Source organism: Squalius cephalus (assembly GCF_949319135.1).
Source record: "Squalius cephalus genome assembly, chromosome: 7".
NCBI classification, from domain to species: domain Eukaryota; kingdom Metazoa; phylum Chordata; class Actinopteri; order Cypriniformes; family Leuciscidae; genus Squalius; species Squalius cephalus.
Genome location: NC_137128.1, coordinates 18503065 through 18521861, shown reverse-complemented (window position 1 = coordinate 18521861; position 18797 = coordinate 18503065).

The window sequence follows — 18797 nt, the reverse complement described above, 5'->3', positions numbered from 1 at the left end:
GTTTGGTAGTAAGTGTCCAGATAAGCTCTCGCGGCTCGCGCTGTGCTGTTTGATTGACAGCTTGGGCGAAAGGGATCGTTCTTTGATCGCTTTCTGTAGGCTATATAATTTAATAACAGTTTAAAAAAGATTATTTTCATAATACTACGAGAAATTATGTGAAGTTGATCGTTTAGTCACTGATGCATAAACAGTATTGAACGATTTTAAGAGAAAGATATCTGAACTTGAATAATTACACCGAAATCACTGATCGCAGATCAGGCATTAGAGTACACATGGTTACTTACATGTTGCTGGCAGATCCGTGTCGGGAAATTGTGATTGACTGATTTAATAAAGTTTAACCATGCTGGAATCCGAAGGAAGCTTATGCAGACTGTCTTCTTCCACAAACAGGCACGCACAATATTTAGTAAACAGCATGTTTATTGCTTGGAAGTAGCTCGATCCGGTAAGCAATCATCATGTCGTCCTATGTTATTTAGCATGTTTGGGCGAATTGGTGGGCGGGGCTAAACAGGCCGTATTGAAGTAGGCGTTGATCTTCTTTTGTGGAGGCGGTGTTTTATCCTCTTTGACGTCATAGTTCCCCACTTTGAAAAACGAGTCGTTTGCTGAGCCTGATGTCTATAAAAGCTTTTATTGGACTAACAAGGTAGTTTTCAGTTCTGAAACTTACAGGATATTATTATAGTATGATGATCTCTTATATGTCAAAAGCTCAAGGAAACTTTGATTTCTCAGTTCATCACCCCTTTAATATGTCTACTGACTTTTTGGTGGGGGGAGGGTCTAACAGTGCATGTTCAGTGTGAGTATCATCACTCTAGCTTGTTTCTGATTGGAGAAAAATGACATGTTGCAACCATCCCCTGTTGCAACTGTCCCCGGTCTCCCCTACGCCTCTGTCAGGTCCTGTTTTGTGCATACGGAACGATTAAAAATGAGGCCCCTGGTCTATTTAGGAAAGCTTAAAACGTTTTAGTCATGGAAAGAAGCAGAGAGGAAGAAAGGAACATTTCCTTTAGAGATGATCTGAATATAACGTGCATAATATAATGAGGATAAGTTCAGTCATTATTTCATTGGCACGACGGTGTGAAACTGTACTCAAGACACCGGTCATGACCTCAGAGGCACCGCGCAGTCTGAACACAGCTTGAAACATGCTGTAGTCTTTATTTTTATCTGATGGTAATGCAGAATAGTCAAGGTAGGGCAACATATTCGCCAATGTGAAATGAAGCTTCAGAGGTTGTGGAGACTGTTACAGTTGGCTGCAACTTCTGTTGTGGAATTAATAACCTCTTTATGTGATGAAAAGATTCAAACCAAATTAAAACCAACTTGACATTTGAAGTATGTCTGATTTTTGTCTGTCAGGGCAAACTCACTGTAAGACTACCTGAATTGCTGTGGTGCTCAAACTACACAAGGTTTATTGTCATATGTCGTCATCTTGTCATAGCAACATATTGTCATTTACTACACAACGAGGTGCACAACTATGACATTTGGTCAAGAGGCAGTCCCAATCAACAGCGAAAAAAACGTTTTCTCATAAATTCACAGTGATTTTCCCATTAATACCATCTGCACTGTGATTGGCTGGATTAGTTGCACCTTGTTGTTGAATTAGCCACACAAGATCCAACCCGATCTCACTGCAATTCATATGTATTTATCTAATTCGTACGAATTCAAACGACCTCACTTCTACGAATTCGTATGATTTTTGCTAAATCGTACATATTTTACGAGTTGCCAAATTCGTATGAATGACTTACCCATGCTCCTAAACCCACCCATCACTGGGGTTTAGATGAATCGTACGGAATTCGTATGACTTAGCCACCTTTTACTCACTCATACGAATTGGTCGTGAGATATAGCGTTGCAAGATCAAATGGCTCATATTTGACGAGCATCAGCGACCGCAACAAGCACCGATTTGGCCGCGATCCGGGAGATTTCCAAGGTCTGCGACAGCAAAATCCAGCCAAAAGTCAGGTAATGTGAGCTTGCCTTGAGTGTGCATTGAACAGTGTTCAGATTTTATTTGAATCGTGTTGCCTTGAGTAATCATCTGAAGAAAATAGTCGTGTTCAGATTCTAAATTACATCTGCGTCCTTATGGTCAGAGGACTATCCAGCTGTCTGGGGTTAGATAAACTGTTTCATTATCTGAATGTTTGGTCAGGTTCACAAAGTAAACTTCATGAATCAATTTGTAAGTGACACATTTACAGCTGTGTAAAATGTTATTCAGTCTCAACGGGAAACTTTTGCACATCGCGGCCACTTTGTTGCTGATTATGCAGACAAAAACATCACATCATAAATATCAGCATGTACTCGAAAAAGCCACATGGCTGTGGTTTTATGAAATTTGAGCTGTAAGCACAGATGTTACAGCAATAGTTCACAGCAAATAGGGGCAGCGGGAAACAAGCAAATAAGGAACTTCTGCAGTGAAACTGCTGCTTTTTCTCTTTTTATTTTTCTGACCTGACAGTACCAACAACTCCATAAGCAGCTCTATATATACTGTCAAATCAGAACACAAACAACCATTGCTATAGCTGCCTTCTGTGACAGCATCCTATAGTAAGACAAACATAAGCTCATAAATAACTGATCTGGACGCTGTACACAGGCATGAGCTCTAGTCAAGCACACAAAAGACTCGCAAAGGATTTCAAAATAGGTGATGTGAGAGGAACCCTGCTATGCTGTATTAACATATAGGACATACAATTTTGGGGGTAAAATTTGTATATTTTTAATTATTTAAAGCAGTTTTTGTTGATAATTTGTTTGAAGGCTCCAGCGTCCATGTGACCCTACATTGGACAAGCGGTTTGGAAAATGGATGGATGGACGAATATGGGGTCAAATAGTCATAGGATTATTATCAATTCAGTTATTCATATTTATTAATTGATGATTGGCTCTTTTGTTTAGAAGGCGAGCCTTTTTCTTCCATATTGTGCTTTGCACATTCTCTCATTCATAGTAATATGAGTGAACGTGAACCCCGTCTTGGTATATCTAAAGTCCTTCTGCAGATACCGTCAGAAGGTCAGAGAAGCGTGCTTGGGACCTGAAATGTATGCCTTTTTTAAATGCTATCTTTGTATAAAAAACAACATTAAATGGACAGTTACTGTTTTGTTGTTGGTTTGTTAAGGTTTTTGTTTTATAAATGAGGCAGTATCTAATTAAATATACACTAATTTGCATATCTTTCTAGATCAGACATCTGAGTATTGAATAAAGCCAGGTACAAAAGTTTTGTTTCAGTTTGCTTATATATTAGAGTCAATGTTTTTTACAGAGGAAAGTTTGTATTTTATGTCTCTTTATCACTCAATATATCAGAATACACTGTCAACATTCAGAGAGAAAAAAATCTCCACATTTTTAAGGAATAAAATGTTATATAAATCAGGCAAATGATATAATAATAATAAAAAAAAAACCTCTGTAAAAAAACCTTCAGAATGTAGATAGGAATAAAACTGGAAAATGTGGTTAATGCTACTGAAGTGGAGTTTCCTGGCTCAGTGCAGGAGAAAAAAAAAAACTCTTTTACTTTTGATGTGAAACTTCGACACTGTGTCTTGGTGTTGACACTATGGGGAACGCCGTGAGTGGTGTCTGAGCATGTGCAAACAAACAAATGCCAATTATCACTGGCAGAAGGCAGTCTGTGACATCACATGAGGAGCAGCTGTAACTATAAAAGCGCTCCTGAGTTACACAACATTAGCTCTTTTGTCTTTAGGAGTCGCTTTGTTTGTATGCATGTGTAAGATGAGAATCTGTTGGAGCTGGTTTGACTCTCAAGGGAGCTGGATGCTCTAATTGTGATGAATTCATGGTAAGTGCTTTTGTTCTTGCTTGATTCTCTCTTGAGGGATAGAGTCTAGTGTTTGCATGGAGCAAGTTCGACTCTCGAGGGAGTTGGAGGCACTCATGGCGATGCATTACCTGTAGGAAGCTCTGTTCTTGCTTAATTCTCTAAGAGCGGTGAGAATCAAGCGTTGACACAGAGCATGTTTGGCTTTCGAGGGAGCTAAATGCATTCACTGTGATACGTTCGCTGTGGGAAGCTCCACCCATACTTGACTTTCTCTTGCGAAATGAATCGAGCATCTGCACCTTGCGATTTGGGTTCCACTTCTGTAGCTGTAGCCGTGAGCCTTTTATTCCTAGATCTCCACATTGCTTGTATAGTGTCTCCCATGTAGTCGAACTATTTTCATGTGGAGGGGCAGTGTGAGCAGTGATATGTGAGGATGCCCAGGTTAAAGAGTTGCTTGCGAGCTATCTCTACCTTGGTGCAGCATCCTCTTGAAAGGCTCTTACCTTGCCAATGGGAGTGGAGAGTAGTTCGGCTCTATTCTATTTACCTCCCTCCCCAACTATGGTTGGGGTTTAATATAGGGACTTTGATACCCTTGGGAGGAAGTGTGGTGATGATGGATGTCATGGGCAGAACGCTAAGCATCCCATGCCCCTCTTTTACCACCCTCTCAAGTTATATGCTGGAGTTTCAAGTAGGTCTAATGGCTTCCTTCCACACATCTCCCACATATATTTCCGTACAGGATGAATGGATCTATGTTGGGCCGTCAGCCATTCATCTCACTCCACAACCATAGTTGGGCTTCAAGTAGGGATGTACGCTCCACTTTGGATGGGTTGCTTGGTAGTATAGTTGTTCCACGACAGTTGGAAGACTATAAGTCCAATCCTTCTCTTTTTCTGCCCTCTCTGGTTCATGATTTTAATTAGGGCTAAAAGATTCCCATTAGACCTCCCTTAATAACCTCTCCAGGTTTGAGATATAGAAGAAGTTATAATGGGCGATTCCATTGGGGTATAGAGCCTGGTTTACGAGAATGTCTTTGGGTACCACAGTATGTCCCATGGTCTTGTTACCTCCCTCCCTTATGATTTGTATGTGGTTGGGATATATGCTTTTCCTTGGCTGGTGGTGATACTAAGGTGGTAGCTAAAGGCTTATGGGCAGAGTTAAGTTGGACTTAGCATTTCCTTGTCCACTTCTCACCTGTCGCCTTTCTCAGTAACCTCAGTTTGGAGGTACTGGCTTGCTCCTTTTGGTAGACTGCTCTCTATGAGCCTCTCAGGCTTATACATAACATTTCTGAGGCTATGTTGTGTATTTCCCTTATAGCCTTGCTTCTGGGATTTCAGGCCAAGGATGGGGCTATCTAAATCTGAACTTCCACTTTTGAAGTCAGAAGTTTGTGGGATATTCTCTAAGTGCCTGTGGATACTAACCTGTGGAACAGAGCCCCTGTGCATCTCTTGCACATAGGATGTGGCCTTGGGTGTTGATGCTCTCTTATGACTCCGGTTTGACCCGTGACGTTACTTAAGTGCTATGCCTACTCTGTTTGTGCATACTCACAGCCTAGTAGGGCAGGCATTTTCTTCAGCATGGCTTAGTGGGTATTGCTTTCCCCATAGCGTCAACAACGCAGCATTGAAGTTCCACTTATAAAGGGAACATCTCAGTTTGTGAATGCAAAGGGGAATGAGGGGAATCTCATTGGCATACCTCCTCCAGACAAAAGAGTTGATGACTTGTAACTCAGGCACCCTTTTATATTCCCGGGCGCTCCACGTGTGACATCATAGACTGCTGTCTGACAATGATTATTAGTGGTTGTTTACACATGCTCAGACACCAGTCAGAATGCTGAAGGCGTTCCCCCTAGCATCAACAACAAGACGCAGGATCTTGTAACTCTTCTCATGGCAACAGGAAACTGGGTTGCATTCGCATTCTGAGATGGTTTGTGTGCAGTGTATTGCTTCAGTGATTTATAAGTATATTTATAATACATTTTTTTCAGAATCCAGCCTTGAGGTCATGAACGCATGAACTAACAGTTCTGCGTTTGTCATTGAAAGCATATGTCCTAATTTAGATATATTTTTAAGATGGAAAAATGCGGTTTTACAGATGCTAGAAACATGGCTTTCAAATGAAAGATTGGTATTAAAGAGCACACCCAGGTTCCTAACCGACGACGAAGACTTGACAGAGCAGCCATCAAGTGTTAGACAGTATTCTAGGTTACACGTGCAGAGGTTTGTTGTCCAAAAATTTAAAACTAAGTTTTTTCAGAATTAAAGCTGCAGTCGGCAAGTCTTGGCAGATTGAGGGGGTTTAGCCAAAATTTTGAATGTTTACAACTCTCATGCCCCTCCCCCACTAGCGAGCACCCTCCCATCGAGTTCGTGCTCGTCAGTGCATGTGCACCAGATTTTCTGTGAACCGTCTCTTCAGCATCGATCAACACCATGGACTCGGAGGTAGGCTGCCCTGGCTAATCTACCCATAGATAGCAATAACCGAGGAATTGGAAGCTTGTTAGTAGATTTTCTCTCCGCCATCACGCTTCGTACAATCCAACACACCTGCGAACTTCAGGCGTGTGCAAGTGATATTGTAACGTGCGCGGGGGAGGGGGGATCTGTGGCGTGTGCACGAACTGTGATTGACACTCAGATCTCACACAGCCCTGCGCTGATTGGACCAGAAGAACCGGGAGCGGTGGATTTTTGCAAAACAAATAACAGGCTCCAGGTGGAGGTAGAAGCACGTTTTTTTTTCTAAAACCGACTGATTTATGTTGTTCTGTCGGAGCATAGTGTCGGTTTCAGTGAATATGATAAAAAAAATCTTGCCGACGGCAGCTTTATGTAGTAGGAAATTACTAGCCATCCAATTTTATTTTATATCAGCTTTGCATTCCTTTAATTTTGTGAATTGGTAAATTTCGTCAGGGCGCGAAAAAATATAGAGCTGAGTATCATCAGCAGAACAGTGTTGGGAGACTTAATATTCAACAATATTATGGATCTGCCTGCACTGACACAATTATTTGAGAACTGAACTGAGCTGGATGATGACATCACTGTTTTCTCCAGAGCGGCTATATATAGATATATAAATGAACTAAATTAATTTTTTTTTTTACAACATAAATTAACCATCACTGAACTTAAGCTGGACTATGACACTATTTTCTTCCAGATATGCTGTACAGCCAAAACAAACTTTGTTGCATTATTTTCCTGTTATCACTGTAAAGCTGTTTTGAAACAATCTGTATTGTAAAAAGCGCTATATAAATAAAGGTAAAAAAAAAAGAAAAAAAAGTTTGTCATCTTGCACGTATATGCATGGACTGCATAATCTGGTAATAAAACAGTCTTATGAGGCAGCATAATCAAGTTGTGACCATTTGAAACAAGCTTATGATATCTTAAATTGGTGCATATGGAGGTAGTTCACTATGTTTTGGAAAAGAGAGTATTTTCTGTCAGCACGGTCTTGTGAGATGGCCACAGACACTGGGGTTAGAGAAACAGAGAGTGCTTGGAAAACCAACACAGCGGGGCATCTGAACAGCTGTGCCCCCATTACTCTCACTGCCCACATGACCACCCCACAGAACACATAGGATGTGATTACTATTGACCTGAGCAGAAGAAGAAAAAAAAGACAACACCATCCTACCCCCCGGGGGACTTTTAGAGCTGTGTTGGCCTCATGCTCTGAGTGTGTTTTGTGTGTGTGTGTGTAGAACTACACACTGACCTCTCTGCCATCCATCTCTATTACTGGCACAAATAACACAGCACTGCAGGACACAGTGTTGTTCAGTTCTTTCTCATTGCTCTTGTCCTTAACTGCAAACTTCAGAAGTTTCAGATTTATTTAAAGGCAGAATTCAAAATGTCCTTCATTCTCCATAATGTCACTACTTCCATGGAACGCAAAAGAAGATGTTAAAGGAGAACTCCGGTCAATTTTGACATTGAGCTCATTTTTTTTGTAAATTTGGAGTGCTGTCAGTACAGAGAACAATGACAAAAATCGGTGTTGCCTACACCGTGTTATCCTCTTTAAAATTTGCACCCTGTTGACTTCAATGGGGCAAGTTTTAAACCTGCTTTTAGCCTCTTAACATCCTTGATGTGTCATTACAAGTGCCCAGCCATGTGAGTGATTCCTTTAGAGTTAACACGGGTGAATCTGACTGCAGTAGATGTGAAAGATATGAATAAAAGTGATGTTAATTCAGCCAGCGCACATACCTGTATTTACATCCTGTTTTCGGTCGAAGTCCACAGTAGTCGATTGTCGAGTTCACGCGCATAGGTTTAGTTACCTATGATCACGTGCATGAACTCGACAATCGACTACTGTTATTGTACGCTCCTTCCTTTTGTGAATGATGTTCAGCACAGACACAGTTTGCACTTTTGCCATATCTCATTTCTTATCTGAACGCTAAATACGAAACTGTTAAGGTAATATACATGTCAGCTGAGCTGACAAACACTTTATGATTTTAAAATGATATTTTTTTTTATCATTTATGTATATTTAAAATCTTTTTAAATGTTAAAATTTGTATATTATTAAATATTATTATTTAAACGATATTATGTAAAATGTAAACATAAATTTTTTACATACAAAATGTTTACATTTTAAATAATATTATTTAAAGTAATATTAAACATTTACAATCTGAATGAAATCAACATTTATTTTTAGGACTGTATATATTTATATATAATCAAAATATAGTTTGTTAGGGTCTAAGCAGACGTCCTTGGCAGAAAGTGGGAGTAGGCCTACTGCAGGTATTTGGAAATCTAAGCACTTCTTGTCACCATTTTCAAGTAAAGTATTTGGATGTTGACTGGTGATCTTTTATATGTTAATGACATTCATTTGCTGACGTTTACAAAGCAGAGATCGTAAACCATTCAGCTGCACACATTTTCAAGATAATTTGTGATTTATAACTTGGATGTTGTGCGTACGTTCGTTCTCTAAATCAGTGTTTCCCAACCCTGCTCCTGAAGGACCCCCAACACTGCACGTTTTCTTTGTCTCCCTAATCAAACACACCTGATTCAACTCATCAGCTCATAAGAAGAAACTCTAGGACCTGAAATGGGTAGGGAGACAAAGAAAACATGCAGTGTTGGGGGTCCTTCAGGAGCAGGGTTGGGTAACACTGCTCTAAATCACATGTAGGCCTACGCACATTTGAAAAAATGATCGTAAGATCAAATGTAGGGCGATTTCTATGCAACATTTTATAAATGAGGCCCCCACGCAGACAGCAACATAGTGTCGGCCCAGATCCGGCCCACATCTGGCCGATACTATGTTGCTGTCTGGGCTGCGTTTAAATAATATCCTGCCCAACATTTTTTTTCTTGTTCAATAAGCCAGTTCACAACACACACAAGTAATGTAGCAACCTCCGTTTAATGCCAACTTTAAAATATCGTCAGACGATCAAGATTCAAACCTGCATTCTCTTGCAGACATAATAAAGGCAAAGAGCTCTCTTCCGAGTCAGAGTTACTCGCTTTTAAGTAAGGGATTGAGCACATCTAGGTGAAATCCTAGAATAGCTCCAGGCTACTTTTATGATACTTTTATAAGTACTTCTTGTACTTTTTTTTTAGCTTGACAGTAGCCATTACTACTTTCATTATATGGAACCTTAAGAAGCATCTTTGACTAAAGAAGCACAGAGCATAGATATTCTGCAAACCTTTAAATAAGAAGCATGTAGCCAGATATATCAACATTTAAACCTTTGAGATATTTGACTTTGTTGATGGTTAGTTTCATGCATATCCAATTTCCCTTCCACAGTTTCTCCCTTCATCTTTCACATTTCAGGCAAGAAAGCTCAACTAAGGGCTTGAAAACCTCTATTGAGCCTTTTTGTGCTGAATCTCCAATTTTCACCTTTGAGAGCGGACCAGGTTTTCCATCTCTATTAAATGAATGGAGAGTAAAGACCTGAGGTGCATCCACAGATCAAATGCATCGACGTGCTGACTCAGACGCAGGACGCTCGGAGACGCTGCAACTCTTTCGCATGGCAGTGTGGATCAATAGAGCAAAGCTTGTGATTCAGGACGGCGCCGTGCCGAGCCAACAAATTGGGATGCTTCTACTTCATCTTTTGATCAACATTTCACTCTGATTAGGATCAGTGCCAAATCAGTTCAGAGCAACATGTTGTTGACAACACGCGTCTCCCGGAGCGAGCTCACTTCTGAGAATGATTAGAAAATGTCACTTAGTTTCAACTGAGGGTTGATGAGCTCACAAACTTCTGCAGTCAGAATGTACTGTGAGCTGAAATTAAATTGATCGAAAGTGGCATTTATAATGTTTTCAAATAAATGCTGTTCTTTCGACCTTTCTGTTCACCAAATAATCCTGAAAAAATAAGGATCATGGTTTACACAAAAATATTAAGCAGCACAACTCTTTTCAACTTTGATAATAATAATAAATGTTTATTGAGCACCAAATCAGCATATTAGAATGAATTCTGAAGGATCATGTGACACTGAAGACTGGAGTAATGATGCTGAAAATAAATTACATTTTAAAAAATATTGAAATAGAAAAAAATATATTTTAAATTGTAATAATATTTTACATTATTTCGTGTTTTACTATATTTTTGACCAAATAAATGCAGCCTTGGCGAGCAAAAGAGACTTCTTTCATGTATACTGACTTACCCCCCTTCAGAAGGCTGTTATTAACCCCCCGGAGCCATGTGGAGCACTTTTATCATGGATAGATGCACTTTGATGGACTTCAAAACAGAAACGTCCATTCACTGTCTTTATAAAGCTTGGAAGAGCCAGGACATTTTTTTTTAAATAACTCCAATTGTATGTGTGATGAAGAATGTCATATATACCTACTGTAGGATGGCTTCAGGTTGAGTAAATCATGGGCTAATTTTCATTTTTGGGTGAACTATCCCTTTAAGAAATTAGATTATAAAGTGTGTCTATTTTGAGAGTTACTTTTACAAAAGCAGAGCCCAAAACTGGCTTTTCAATGGCTAATAGCACAGAAGGCCCTTACTGTCTATTTTTGGTGCTTTTATGAATTAAAGTCCACTAATGGCATACTTGATGAAGTATAGCCCAAGGAAGCGTGCATTTGTACTGTGAATTTAGCCTGTCTGAGCATGGAGAGATTAACACAGCTCAGTGGTCTCAGCGTGTCAGGTCTAAGTGCGAATCTCACTAAAGACAAAGCAGCCAGCTGGAGCCGCAGCCCCGTGTGTAATTCCTCGCAGTATTCCAGTGTGTGGCATACTGAATAAACCCAAAGAAGTGGAAAGCCAAGCGTAAGGCGATGCATTAGATCAACGTGATTGCTGCCCTCTCTAGGGCAAATTGATATGGTTGTTAAATCAGTTTTATATCACATAGCCACAGACTCGGTCTAATTGTGACAGATCGCCCATGCTAGTCATATGTAACATCATATGACTCTGATTCCCTTGCTAACAATGTGTGTGTGTGCTGTAAGTGGAAAATGTTGATGCTAATTTGTGCTAATTATAAAAGCAGAACCATGCTGAAAAATAGATGAGTGGTTTCCTCAAGGGAAGCTTTCTATAAATGTTGTACACTCATTGCCAGCATGTAATGGCATTTTAGATAAGGGGAGACAGGAAGCGGTGCTATTTTTGGACGCATCAAAGTGCCACACCACCATAAATACCAACCAGCTAAATCTGATTTGAAGAAATTCACATGCACTGCTGAAAAACCAACACTATCTCACGACCAATTCGTACGAATTCGTACGAATGATAAAAAGTTGGCGAATTTGTACGACCTCACTCGATTTGTCTAAACCCACGTGATGGGTAGGTTTAGGGGCGGGGTCAGGGGTAGGTCATTCGTATGAATTCATACGAATTGGGCAATTCGTAAAATATGTACGATTTTGCAAAAATCTTACTAATTCGTACGAGTGAGGTCGTATGAATTCGTACGAATTAGCCACCTCGTAGAATTTGTACGTTTTCCCGTGAGATCAGGTTGGAAAAACAGATGCAGACGACCCGAGACACGCTAATAGAAAAGAGTCAGAGGTTGCAAAGGAGAAAACGTTTCGGTTACTCACGTAACCTCTGTTCTCTCTAGAAGAGGGAACGAGTATTGCGTAGTTGCTACGCTACGGGAAAGCCTTTCTTTCTCGAGATACTGAAGCCAAAAATTATCCTTAATTTTTATAATCTTGTCAACGCAGTGCGGCAGCCTGCAGACCTAGGGCGAGCTACTAGCGTGCCCATTGGCTGCCCTGCGGCAACTGCAGCAGCCTACCGCTGAGCCCTTGGCGTGACGTCACGACCAATGAGCGCGCTTGGCGCGCTTACTGCGTCACAGCCCGCGAAAAGGGGGGTGTGGCTTAGCGTATATAAACAGGGCTCGGAGGCTGCTTCTCTGGTTTCTGTCGCATGAAGCGAAATGAGCTCGTGGCGCGAGCACGGCGGGCTACGCAATACTCGTTCCCTCTTCTAGAGAGAACAGAGGTTACGTGAGTAACCGAAACGTTCTCTTACGAGAGGTTCTCTCGTATTGCGTAGTTGCTACGCTACGGGAACGCCCTTGTCAACGCCGTGCGCGCCCAGCATCCACTGAATGAGTCCCAGGGAGAGCCCGGGGAACGTGATAGCGGAGAGCCGGGCGGCCTAAAGAGGGCTAGCGCCGTACATAAGCACACACTAGGGGGTTTGGAGCGGCACGGCCGGTCCGAACTGACAATTCCCTGCATAGTGCAGCTCAACCAGTAGAGCTAAATCACACACCGTAGCCCGCGCACAGATAGTGGGCCGGCATACGCGAGACTTAGACTGATAACACTTTCGCCTGCAAGGCGGGAACATCCAGGTTGTAAAACCTAACAAATGTAGAGGGGGAGGCCCAGCCTGCCGCTGCACAAATGTCATGAATGGGAATCCCGCTGGACCACGCCCACGACGAGGCCATGCCTCTGGTGGAGTGAGCTCGAATGCCCAATGGGCACTGCAGGTCTTTAGACGCATAAGCCACAGCAATAGCGTCCACTATCCATCTGGACAGGCTGTGTTTCGAGGCGGCGAGACCCTTGGTGCGCCCACCAAACGAAACAAAGAGCTGATCCGAGCGCCTGAAAGCGGCGGACCGTGAAATGTAGTTCCTCAACGCCCTGACCGGGCAGAGGAGATTACCATCGGCCTCGCTGCCATGCGTTGGCAGGGCTGAGAGGGAAATGACCTGTGCTCTGAAGGGAGTGCCCAAAATTTTGGGAACGTACCCATGCCTCGGTCTGAGAATGACTTTGGAGTCATTAGGTCCGAACTCGAGGCACGCGGCGTTAATAGATAACGCGTGAAGGTCTCCCACTCGTTTGACTGAAGACAGTGCTATCAGAAAAACGGTTTTGAGCGTGAGGTATTTCATATCCACAGTTTCCAAGGGTTCGAAGGGATGCGCTCTCAGGGCCTCCAAGACCAGAGAAAGATCCCACATAGGAACCGCGGGGGGTCGCGGGGGGTTCATCCTCCTGGCTCCCCTAAGGAAGCGGATGACGAACTCGTTCCTTCCTAATGCGCGGCCCCGCTCTGAAACAGAGAGCGCTGAAATGGCCGCAACATAGACTTTGAGCGTGGAGGGGGACCTGCCCGCGTCCAGTAGCTCTTGAAGGAAACACAGAATTCGCGATACCCCACATGTCTGTGGATTGAGCCCCTTAGCAGTGCACCATCTGTTAAACACTGACCATTTCGACATGTAGAGCCGCCTCGTAGAGGGGGCTCTAGATTGTATGATCGTGTTCATGACCCCGTCTGGCAGATCAGCGTGTAATCGTTGAGGCTCCACGCATGCAGAGACCAGCGCTCTGGATGGGGATGCCATATCGAGCCGCGGGCTTGAGAGAGAAGGTCTCTCTTCACCGGTATCGGCCAGGGGGCTGAGTCTGCCAGCTGTATTAGATCCGGGAACCAAGCTTGGTTCTCCCAGCATGGGGCTATGAGGAGCACTGAGTGGCGCGCTTCCCTGATTCTCTCGATGACCTGAGGCAGCAGAGAGACCGGGGGAAAAGCGTACAACGGGCCGCTGGGCCAGGTCTGGGCCAGCGCGTCCTCGTTCTTCGAGAAGAACTCTGGGCAATGAGCGTTGTCTTTTGACGCAAAAAGGTCGACTTTCGCTTTGCCGAAACGGCGCCACAGTAACTGGACTGTTTGGGGGTGTAGAGACCACTCCCCAGGGGGAACGTTGTCCCTGGACAGTCTGTCGGGACCCTCGTTCAGGTGGCCAGGCACATGCGCGGCTCTCAGCGAGCGCAGAGAGTGCTGAGCCCACACGAGGAGGCGTTCCGCCAGGGTGCAGAGCGTCTTTGATCTGACACCGCCCTGGCGATTCACATAGGCCACTACCGATGTATTGTCCGTGCGGACTAGAACATGGTGACCGTGGAGGAATGGGAGGAAGTGTTTGAGCGCTTTCTCGACCGCGAGCATCTCTAGACAGTTTATGTGTAGGAGATTCTCCTGGTCTGACCAGCGGCCATAGACCGGTCTGCCTTCGAAGAGCGCTCCCCAACCTAGGTTGGAAGCGTCTGTCGAGACAACTTTCCGGTGTGAAATCACTCCCATAGTCACTCCCGTGAGATACCATTCGGCTGCCAGCCAGGGCTGCAGGGCTGAAATGCAGCCCTGATTCACTCTGACTCGCAAGCCGCCGGCCGCCCAGGCTCGGTGGGGCACGCGCGCTTTCAGCCAGCGTTGAAGCGGGCGCATGCGCAGTAAGCCCAGCTGGAGCGCTGCTGCAGCTGAGGCCATATGCCCCAAGATACGCTGGAATGTCCTCAGCGGAACCCGGCTGCCTATTTGGAGGGATGCGGCGAGGAGGCGGATGCGGCGCGCGCGCTGCTCCGACAGTCTGGCCGTCATAGCCACCGAGTCCAGTTCTATTCCAAGAAAGGAAATTGACTGACGGGGCGATAGCGAGCTCTTGGTCCAGTTGACCGAGAGACCCAGCTCCTCCAAATGGCTGAGAAGCGCTGTTCTGTGAGACACAAGTTCCGTCTCTGACTGCGCTAGAATAAGCCAATCGTCCAGATAATTCAGTATTCGCATTCCCTGTTTTCTCAGGGGAGCGAGGGCCGTGTCCATGCATTTCGTAAATGTACGGGGTGCCAAAGACAGGCCGAAGGGCAGGACTGTGTACTGATATACTCGACCGTTGAAGGCGAATCTCAAGAATGGCCTGTGACGGGGAGTTATCTGGATCTGAAAGTATGCGTCTTTTAGATCGAGAGAGATAAACCAGTCTCCTGGGCGAATCTGCGCGAGGATTTTTCTGGTTGTGATCATTTTGAACGGCCGTCTCATGAGGGCTTTGTTCAGATGTCTCAGATCTAAAATAGGTCTTAACGCTCCGTCCTTCTTGGGTACGAGGAAGTAGCGGCTGTAAAAGCCCGACTCGCTCAGAGAAGGATGAACCTGTTCTATAGCCCCTTTGCGCAGCAGCTTCGCTATTTCTGCTTGAAGCAGGTGCGCAGCTTCTGAACTCACTCTCGTCTCCGTCTGTGCTGTAAAGCGCGGAGGGCGACGAGCGAATTGAAGCGAATAGCCGTGTTTTATAGTATTCAGCACCCATTCTGACGCGCCCTGAATCGCTTCCCATGCTTTCGCATGCATAGCTAGGGGTCGAATGGTCTCTGGGTTCAGATCGCCGCGCTGCGCGGGATGGGGAACCTGTATCAGAGAGGATGGAGCGGCGTGCGCGCCGCTGGTGCTCGAACACGGGGGCTGGTAAACAGTATTGGCCGACTGAACAGCATTCAGTAGCTCGGTCCCATCGGATGGAGCGTGATTTGCTGTCAAACATCCCAGGCGCGAGAGTGGCGTGGGGATTATAATGTCTAAAAGTGAGTGCGCGTGCTCGTGAGCGGGCGCAGAGTTTACACTTATGACATGGCCAGTGTTTGGGAGCTTTAGAGGGTCTGTGACCCAAGGTAACTGACTGGCAGAGCGAACAGCGGGTAGGTGTGAGCACAAGGCTGTGGGCACATTTTCTACACTTAATACTCGAGCGGCTTGCGTCCGCTTCATGAGAGAGCGCTCTGTGCGCGTTACCATGGGGACCCTGTTTGTGTGAAGCAGTGAGCACATGGGAGTGGGCACATTTTCTACACTTATAATACTCTCGGCCTGAGCCGTTGTTGCCCGGGGTAACCGAGTGACAGAGCGAGTTACGGGTAGATGTGAGCACAGAGTTGTGGGCACATTTACTACACTTAGTACTCGAGCGGTGTGTGACCGCTTTATGAGAGAGCGCTCTGAGCGCGTTACCATGGGGACCGTGTTTGTGTGAAGCAGTGAGCACGTGGGAGTGGGCACATTTTCTGCACTTACAACACCTTCGGCCGGAGCCGGAAAACCCGAATTTACACTCTTTCTGAGATTTATTTGGGCCGCCGTAAAAACGGCGTTTGTGTGCAGGCGAGCGAGTGGTATTACTGGCTCGTTGGCTGCGGTGTAAGCTGCTGCAGTAGCCTGTACTGAGGGGACTGACAGAGCTGGGCGTTTTGATGGCGGTCCGGCCGCAGCGGGACTCAGCCATCTTTTCCTCCCTGCGGGTGCTAGGAGGACTTCGCGGGCTCAGACTTCAGCGTTATCTTGGGACGCGGACCCCGGGGGGGCGGCGGTCTGTGACGGCTGGTTGAGCGCGACCTAGGGCGGCCGCCCTGGCGTCGCTGCGAAGCAGTTGGTGGCCGAGACGAGCGCTGTGTGGAGCTGCGCGCAGGAGGCTGAGCTTGAGAGCGGCCTGCGGCTGGGCTCGAGCGGCGGGGCAGGAAGAGATTCATAGCCTGCGACGCCTTCTGTACTTCAGAGAAGCGGTCCACAATCCCGCTGACCGCAGGGCCGAAGAGGCCAGTGGGCGAGAGCGGGGCGTTGAGGAAAACAGCGCGTTCTGACTCACTCATATCCGCCAGCGTCAACCATAAGTGTCTGTCGATGACGGTGAGCGCGGCCATGGATCTGCCGATGGCTTGTGCAGCGGTTTTGGTAGCGCGGAGCGAAAGGTCCGTCGCGCTGCGCAGATCTGTTAAGGCTGTGTGATCCGAGCCCTTCTCGTCCAATTCACGGAGGAGGTCGGCTTGCAGGATCTGGAGAACAGCCATCGAGTGCAGGGCGGAAGCAGCTTGGCCGGAGGCGGCGAATGCGCGGCCGGCGAGAGCTGATGTGGTCCTGCAGGCTTTGGACGGCAGGGCAGACTTTGAGCGCCATCTAGCAGACGGCGGGCAAAGGTGCGTTGCCACCGCTTCCTCAACGGAAGGGATGCCGGTATATCCTTTCTCGGCGGCCCCGTCCACCTGGGAGAGGGCCGAGGAGACAGATGAGCGGAGTCTAGCGGAGAAGGGCGCGTTCCACGACTTCGATAGCTCCGCATGGAGCTCGGGCAGGAAGGGTGCTGACCTAGAGGCTGGCGCTTGGCGGCGGCTAGGCAGAAAACACCCGTCGAGTCGGTTCGGCGCGGGCTCCTTGGGTGGGGACCAGTCCAATCCCAGTCGGTCGACCGCTTTGGTGAGGAGGCGGATAAGCTCCGCGTCAACACTGGAGCGGGACCTGCCAGACTCTGGAGTCGAGGAGGCGGAGCGGTGAGAGCCCGACCATTCCTCGCTGTCCGAAGCAAGCAGAGAGCAGCTGTCAGCGGCGTCATCTGCTTCATCCCCAAAGGCGACGGCAGTGCAGGCAGTGGCCGGCCGCTGCGCGTCGGTGAAGGGCGGGGGAGAAGGAGAGAGCGAGGCTCGCGGGAGGGGCTCCGGCGAGCGCTCAGCTATAACCACCGGCTCGGGAGGCCTTTGAGAGCGGCGTTTCTTCTTTCGCGGCCCTGAAGAGGCAGCCGGGGAAGGTGGAGGATCATCAAACATGGCGAGTCGAGCCCGCAGGGTCGACATCGGCAAGTCCTCACACTGTTCGCAGCCGCCCGTGGAGAGGGCGCGGGCTGCGTGGTCGAGGCCCAGGCAGAGAGCGCAGACCACGTGGCGGTCTCCGTCGCTGAGCGAGGCTCTGCACGAGCCACAGGATGAGCGAGGCATTTGCAACAACGCCTCGCGCTCTTTTAGATGCAAAGTGTGTCGCGGGGCGAACACACACACACATACAACACAGAGCAGTAAAGGATATATTCGCCGGATAGCGAAGCAGGCAGGGAAGGCTGAAGGCGGCGAAGGCGGCCGGCGTCCTCAGGCTGAGATCCTCGGCGTGCTGGTCGCTTGATTCAACGGCGGCTTCCTCGGAGAGCAGCGATGCGAAGAGCTTCGCTGAAAAGACAGAAATCAGAGAAGCAGCCTCCGAGCCCTGTTTATATACGCTAAGCCACACACCCCTTTTCGCGGGCTGTGACGCAGTAAGCGCGCCAAGCGCGCTCATTGGTCGTGACGTCACGCCAAGGGCTCAGCGGTAGGCTGCTGCAGTTGCCGCAGGGCAGCCAATGGGCACGCTAGTAGCTCGCCCTAGGTCTGCAGGCTGCCGCACTGCGTTGACAAGATTATAAAAATTAAGGATAATTTTTGGCTTCAGTATCTCGAGAAAGAAAGGCTTTCCCGTAGCGTAGCAACTACGCAATACGAGAGAACCTCTCGTAAGAGAACTAACTGCACTAATGTGTTGCGTTTCCTCATTTATGCTGATGCCTTAGCAACGGCTGCTGTCCCGGTCGGAAATACTTAGAACTCCCTTTGAGACTTGGAAAGCTAGCGTTAAAACTCACATGGTGCTTTTAAAATGGCCTGTGTTTATTTTCTGAATGGCCGGCCATCTGGTAGAACGCTTGTCTGGTGAAGTTTTAATGCAGTGCACACTTGGAAAAGTGTCATTTAAATCAATTGTGTCAAA